This window comes from Eriocheir sinensis, chromosome 3, assembly GCF_024679095.1.
Source record: "Eriocheir sinensis breed Jianghai 21 chromosome 3, ASM2467909v1, whole genome shotgun sequence".
Lineage (NCBI taxonomy): Eukaryota > Metazoa > Arthropoda > Malacostraca > Decapoda > Varunidae > Eriocheir > Eriocheir sinensis.
The window spans coordinates 15,982,445-15,988,444 of NC_066511.1; the positions used below are offsets into that span (position 1 = coordinate 15,982,445).

At 40.5% G+C, this 6,000-nt stretch overlaps 1 protein-coding gene across 1 annotated transcript in view; it reads left to right on the forward strand.

Annotated features, from left to right (window-relative positions):
* Positions 1-6,000, forward strand: part of LOC127005710 (uncharacterized) — a 159,497-nt gene that overhangs the window by 36,167 nt on the left and 117,330 nt on the right. The gene's annotated exons all lie outside the window — the stretch shown is intronic.

A 6,000-nucleotide genomic window follows, 5' to 3' on the forward strand; every position in this document is an offset into this window, starting at 1 on the left:
CTTTCCCTCTTTTACCTTTCCTTCTCTTACTTTTCTTTCCATTGCCATACCTTCCCTTCCCTTCCTTTCCCTTCCCTTCCCTTCCCTTTCCTTTTCTTCGCTTTCCTTCTTTTACCTTTCCTTCTCTTACTTTTCTTTCCATTGCCATACCTTTCCTTCCCTTCCCTTCCCTTCCCTTCCCTTCCCTTCTCCTGCCTCTCCTCCTTTTGCTTCTCAGTTGCACGGCGAGGTAATTCTCTCTATGTCTCTCGTTTATTCTTTTTCCTCTCTCCCTTTTACCATTTCCACCCTCGCTCTCTCTCTCCCTCCCTTTCCTTCCTTCCTCCTCATTCCCTTCCCTCTCTGCCTCCTCTACAATTATGTGTTCATCTTCCTCCTACGAAGCTAAAATTCATTTCCTCGCCCCTTCTTCCCAGTACATTGCTGTTTATTCCTCCTTCTCTTCCTCTTCTTCCTCTTCCGGTTCCTGCTCATCCTTTTGCTCTTTCTTTCTTTTGCATTGCTCTTAAATTTTCCTCTCTTTTTTTTCTTCTCTTACTAATACTACTGGTTCTGCCTATCCTCCTCCTCCTCCTCCTCCTCTTCCACTTTATTCTGTCTTGTGCTCCACCTCTTCCGTCTCTTCCTCTGTGCCTGCATTTCCCATCCCGAGAGTGACAAACTTGCGAAATATGGTTGCCCGGAGTTGCTGTGTGCTCAAGTTTGTATGTCTCCTTTGTCTTCGTGTGTGTGTGTGTGTGTGTGTGTGTGTGTGTGTGTATGTGTGTTTGGTGCAAGAAGTTGATAAATGCTGCGTGGAAGTCAGACAAAGAAAATAGAAGTTTAGGTTTTAGGTTTAGGCTCTTGTGGAGGTGATGGTGTTGGTGATGGTGGTGGTGGTGGTGGTGATGGTGGTGGTGATGGTGGTGATGGTGGTGATAGAACAGACTTACCAGCGTTAGCAGAGTAGAAGAAAAAAAACAAGTACGGTACATGTGAAAAAAAACTTGAAAAAATAAAGTAATAATGATTGAACTGTTACGCTTCTTCTTCTTCTTCTTTCTCTGCATGCCATTCATATTTGCAGTTCCGTAATCTCACTTCTGTATTGGACCAAGCTCTATTGTTTTACTAGGTGGTTTATTAGGTGGGTTTTATTAGGCGGTAAATGGCTTAGGTGGTGAATAACGGAAATGCCTTCGTCGGTTAAGAGTCAGAAGGGAAACACAGACAGACAAAAGGAGACGAAAAGAAAGACAGACAGAAACAGCAACCTTAATAGAGTATATCGAGACACCTCTCCACACGAAACTGACCTCTCTTTTGGCCACTCCTTACTTCTCTCTTTTATAGGAGCAGCGACTAGCGGGCCTTTTTTCGTTCCTCACTTTCTTTTTTGCCCTTGAGCTGCCTCCTTTACTGTAAAAAAATATAAACTGTTGAAACTTCCGCCACGTAGCCCGACGCATGGGGAAGCATCACAGGTAGGTTGGAAGGGAGGGACAGGTGCATTTCCGCCGCGTGACGCCCTCCACCACCATCACCATCAGCAGCCATTCGTCGAGGGTTGAGTGTCTGTTAATGATTCACGGTCACCTGTGTGTGTGTGTGTGTGTGTGTGTGTGTGTGTGTGTGTGTGTGTGTTTGTGTGTGTGTGTGTGTGTGTGTGTGTGTGTGTGTGTGTGTGTGTGTGTGTGTGTGTGTGTGTGTTTGCTCATATAGTTTATTGTTTAGTTACCACTATTAACATCAACGTCAATCCTATGAAGAGTAGGTAACTGCTTAAGTGTCTACGTCATAAGTTTAATTAGTTCTTTATTTATATTTTTTCTTTGGCACCAACTAAAAAAAAAATAGTGGCCGTTGAGAAGCCCGAAATATATGTTGTTATGTTATGAGGCACCAAATGACTACCCGTAATAATAATAATAATAATAATAATAATAATAATAATAACAACAACAACAACGATGACAATAATGATAAACCAACTTAATACAAGCAATCACACCTCACTCACGCAAACCTAAGAAGAAGAGAGGTTTAATGAGCTTGCAAAAGAGACAGGCAAGACACCTTGGAATTAGCGGCGCAGAATACCTTCCCCAAATCTTAATTACTAATCGCACGAGTAGATTGTCCCGAAGAAGAGCTGCCGGCACGGAGGTGTGTGTGAGAGCCTGTGAGGGGGCATCTGGTGCATAATGTGGCGCGTCCGATGGTGTGTCGTGCGATGGAAAGATTAAAACGTCGGGTGAAGATGCAGATGAACGTGTCGGTGAAGTGAGTGTGTGACGTGTCTGTAACGCTGCAGTGGAGGAGGAGGAGGAAGGAAGGGAGGGAATACATAGAATACATAGGAAGAACAGACACCAGAAGACCTGTCGGTCTATGGCGAGGGTGTCTGTTTACTACCGCTACTACTAGTAAACTACGTGTGTGGTAGGACAGGATAGAATAGATGAAGGCTCCTCCCCACCCACCTCTCCCTCCGGCAACGTGCCGGCAGGAAATAGTTAGAAGAGAACACTATGTGCCTTTAAGGAAGAAAGGGACATGGAAATTTTACAGTAAAGAGAGAAATAAGGGGAAATTACTACCCTTAACTTACACTACTGGTGACCTAAGCTGTGGGGGAAACTAATGTCTCCAGGTTGTACTCGTGCTGCAGGCTGCCTGAGACAAACGAAAAAGGGTCAGTAAACACTGTATGTAGCTGAATCATAAAAAAAAATAAAAAAATAAAAAAATAAATAAAAGCTAGTATTAAACTGGACTGCTCACGATGGGGTGATATGTAGTTTCAGGGGTTACCGGTAGAGGCTTGATCCTCGTTTACCTTCGGTACAGGGGTACGCTCCAGTATCCTGTTAACCTTACTGTTCCCACACCTCACTGCCTGAAACATGAAAAAGGGTCAGTAAAATCTTATATCCCTGAAATACTTATCCAATGAAGACTTGAAGCTATTAATACTCTGTGCGCTAACTACTGACGATGGGAGTCTGTTCCAGTGATCGACGACTCTATTATTGAAATAACTTCTGCGCGCCAATCTGTTACATCGGTTTCCCTTTAACTTCATACCGTTGCTGCGTGTTATTGTGTTGGTGTCTCTCTGAAATAGACTATCTGGGTTAATGTTGTCGAATCTATTAAGGATTTTGAACCCTTCAATTAAGTCCCCTCATACTCTTCGCTTCTCTAAAGAAAACATATCTAAACGCTTTAAACGCTCGTCATACGTCAAGTTACGGAGCGCTGGAATTTGTTTGGTTGCTCGTCGCTGTATCCTTTCTAGCAAAACTTGATCTTTGATATAATTCGGTGACCAGAACTGAACGGCGTATTCTAGGTGTGGTCTTACAAATGCTAGATATAATCTCTTCATAAGTTCGGGTGATTTATAATCAAAGTTTCTTGAGATTAATCCAAGCATCATATTGGCATTTTTACTCGCCGCAGAACATTGATCACTCATTTTAAGAGTGTTACTGATAATGACACCAAGATCTTTTCCTTGTTTCTGTGATCAAAATGAAGTCGGGTTTTTCAGTAATTGCATGAATTAACAAGTGGCTACGCTTCTGAATAATGCTACGGGCATTTACATAGATGTTTAATTTATTCGCCGAGTGTGCGCCATATATCAACTGTCGTTTCTCTGGAATAGTGCGTCAGACCCGACTATCTACAACTACCTCTACCTCACCACCCACCTGTGTGGCTGTTGACCTGGCCGCTACCTCAATGCCCCTCACTTGTTGGGGGTCTGGTGACCTGACCGCTACCTCAGTGCCCCTCACCTGTGTGACTGTTGAGGGAGGAAGGAAGGAAGGAAAATAGGAAGGAAGGAAGATAGGAAGGAAGGAAGGAAGGAAGATAGGAAGGAAGGAAGGAAGGAAGATAGGTAGGAAGGAAGGAAAGAAGGTGGGAAGGAGGGAAGGAAGAAAAAAAATAAAAACAAGAAATTAAGATAAAGACGGAAAGAAAGAAAGAAAGGAAGGAAGAAAGAAAAAAAGGGAAGGAAGGAAGGATGAAAGGAAGAAAGAAAGAAAGATAGAAAGAAAGAAAACAAAAAAGAGAGAAAGGAAGGAAGAGAAGAATAAGAACAAGAAGAAAAAAAGAAGAAGAGACGGAGAGCTTCATCTATCTCCTTGGAAAACAATTAACACACGATTGTAATTCACTTTGGAGAATAATTATATTTTGCGTAACTTTCGTGATAAATTGTAGAAAGATGAAAACTGTGTGTGTGTGTGTGTGTGTGTGTGTGTGTGTGTGTGTGTGTGTGTGTGTGTTTAGTGAGAGTATTAAGTAACTTCATTATATACTCATTACAAATACATAAATGACGGAATATTCAAAGCCTTAAAATATAAAACGATGCTAACCTCTTGTCGGACTCTTCGTATTGAAAAACTTCATTTGAGCGGTAGCAAAAAGTTAAAAAAAAAAAACGTATATGAATAAGTAAACTAAAATAAAAATCAGAATATAAACACATCACTCGCCAATAGTATTTAGTCCGGCTCCTCCTCCTCTCCTGTGCAGGTAGAACATGATTAATTAACCTGTATCGTGAATCTTTGAGCCCCTGTGTTGTTAGGCCGTCCGCTCACGCCATGCAACATTGACTTAGGGGGCTAAATCTTGAACTGGGCTCGTTGTCGTTTTGAAGCTGAGGGAATAGTGTTTGTTTACCCGGGTATATACCTTGTTGTTGTTGTTATTATTATTATTATTATTATTATTATTATTATTATTATTATTATTACCTCCGCCAACGAAGTTGGAGGAGGTTATATTTTCGGTCCGGTCAGTATGTCTATTTATTTGTTTGTTTGTTTGTTCGTGAACAGTCTCCTTTGCACAATTTTGTGGATATCTCAACCAATTTTTCAGGGAAGCTTCATGTCCATCCAGAATAAAACCCATTAAATATTTGATGTCAAAGGTCAAAGGTCAAGGGCAAGGTCGCACAAAAAGTCATTTTGGCCATAACTTCGGTTCTCGTCATTTTAGAGACTTCAGACTTGGTTCATATTTTAGCTCATGGAAAGACGCACCTTGCATAGCCTTCATCTTGACCTTTGACCTTGACCTCGAAAAGTTCGCCCAAATTCAAAGTTTAAAAAAAAGAAAAAAGAATTTCGTCAAATTTCGAAACAAATGCATGTTTTCATACGATGCACCTTGCATCCAGAATAGAACCCATTAATTTTTTATATCAAAGGTCAAAGGTCAAGGTCGCACAAAACATAATTTTGGCCATAACTTCGGCTCTCTTCATCGTAGAGACTTCAGACTTGGTTCATATTTTAGCTCATGGAAAGACGCATCTTGCATGGCCTTGACCTTGACCTTTGACCTTGACCTCGAAAAGTTTGCCCAAGGTCAAAATTTCCAAAAAAATTGAGTTTCATCAAATTTCGAAACAAATGCTTCCACATGATGCATAGGATCACAGTTGATGCCCATCCCAATTTTCAGGACGATCTTTGGCGGAGGTGTGCACTCTCCGAGTGCTATGCGTATAGTTATTATTATTATTATTATTATTATTATTATTATTATTATTATTATTATTATTATTATTATTATTATTATTATTATTATTACCCTTTTTTTTACGGAAAGATGAAGAAGAATGGAGGAAGGAAGAAAAAATGAAGAAGGAAGGAAGGAACAGAAGGAAGCAAAGAAAGGAAGGAAGGAAGGAAAGAAAATAATACTGAGTGAATGAATGAATGAAGGAAGGAAGGAAGAAAGGAAGGGAGGAAGAAATTAAGGAAGGTAAAAAGAAAGAAATGAATGTATGACTAAATGGATGAGAGAATGATGGAAGGAAGAAAGGAATGCATGTATGAAAAAGGAAGGAAGAAAGAAAGGAAGGACATAACAAGGGCTAAATTTATATAAACTGTACAGGAAAAAAAAAAAGGGCTTACAATATAATGAACCTACAAATCAGACAAAAATAACTACCAAGAAAAAGATAATCAAGTACAGTTCCAGGGG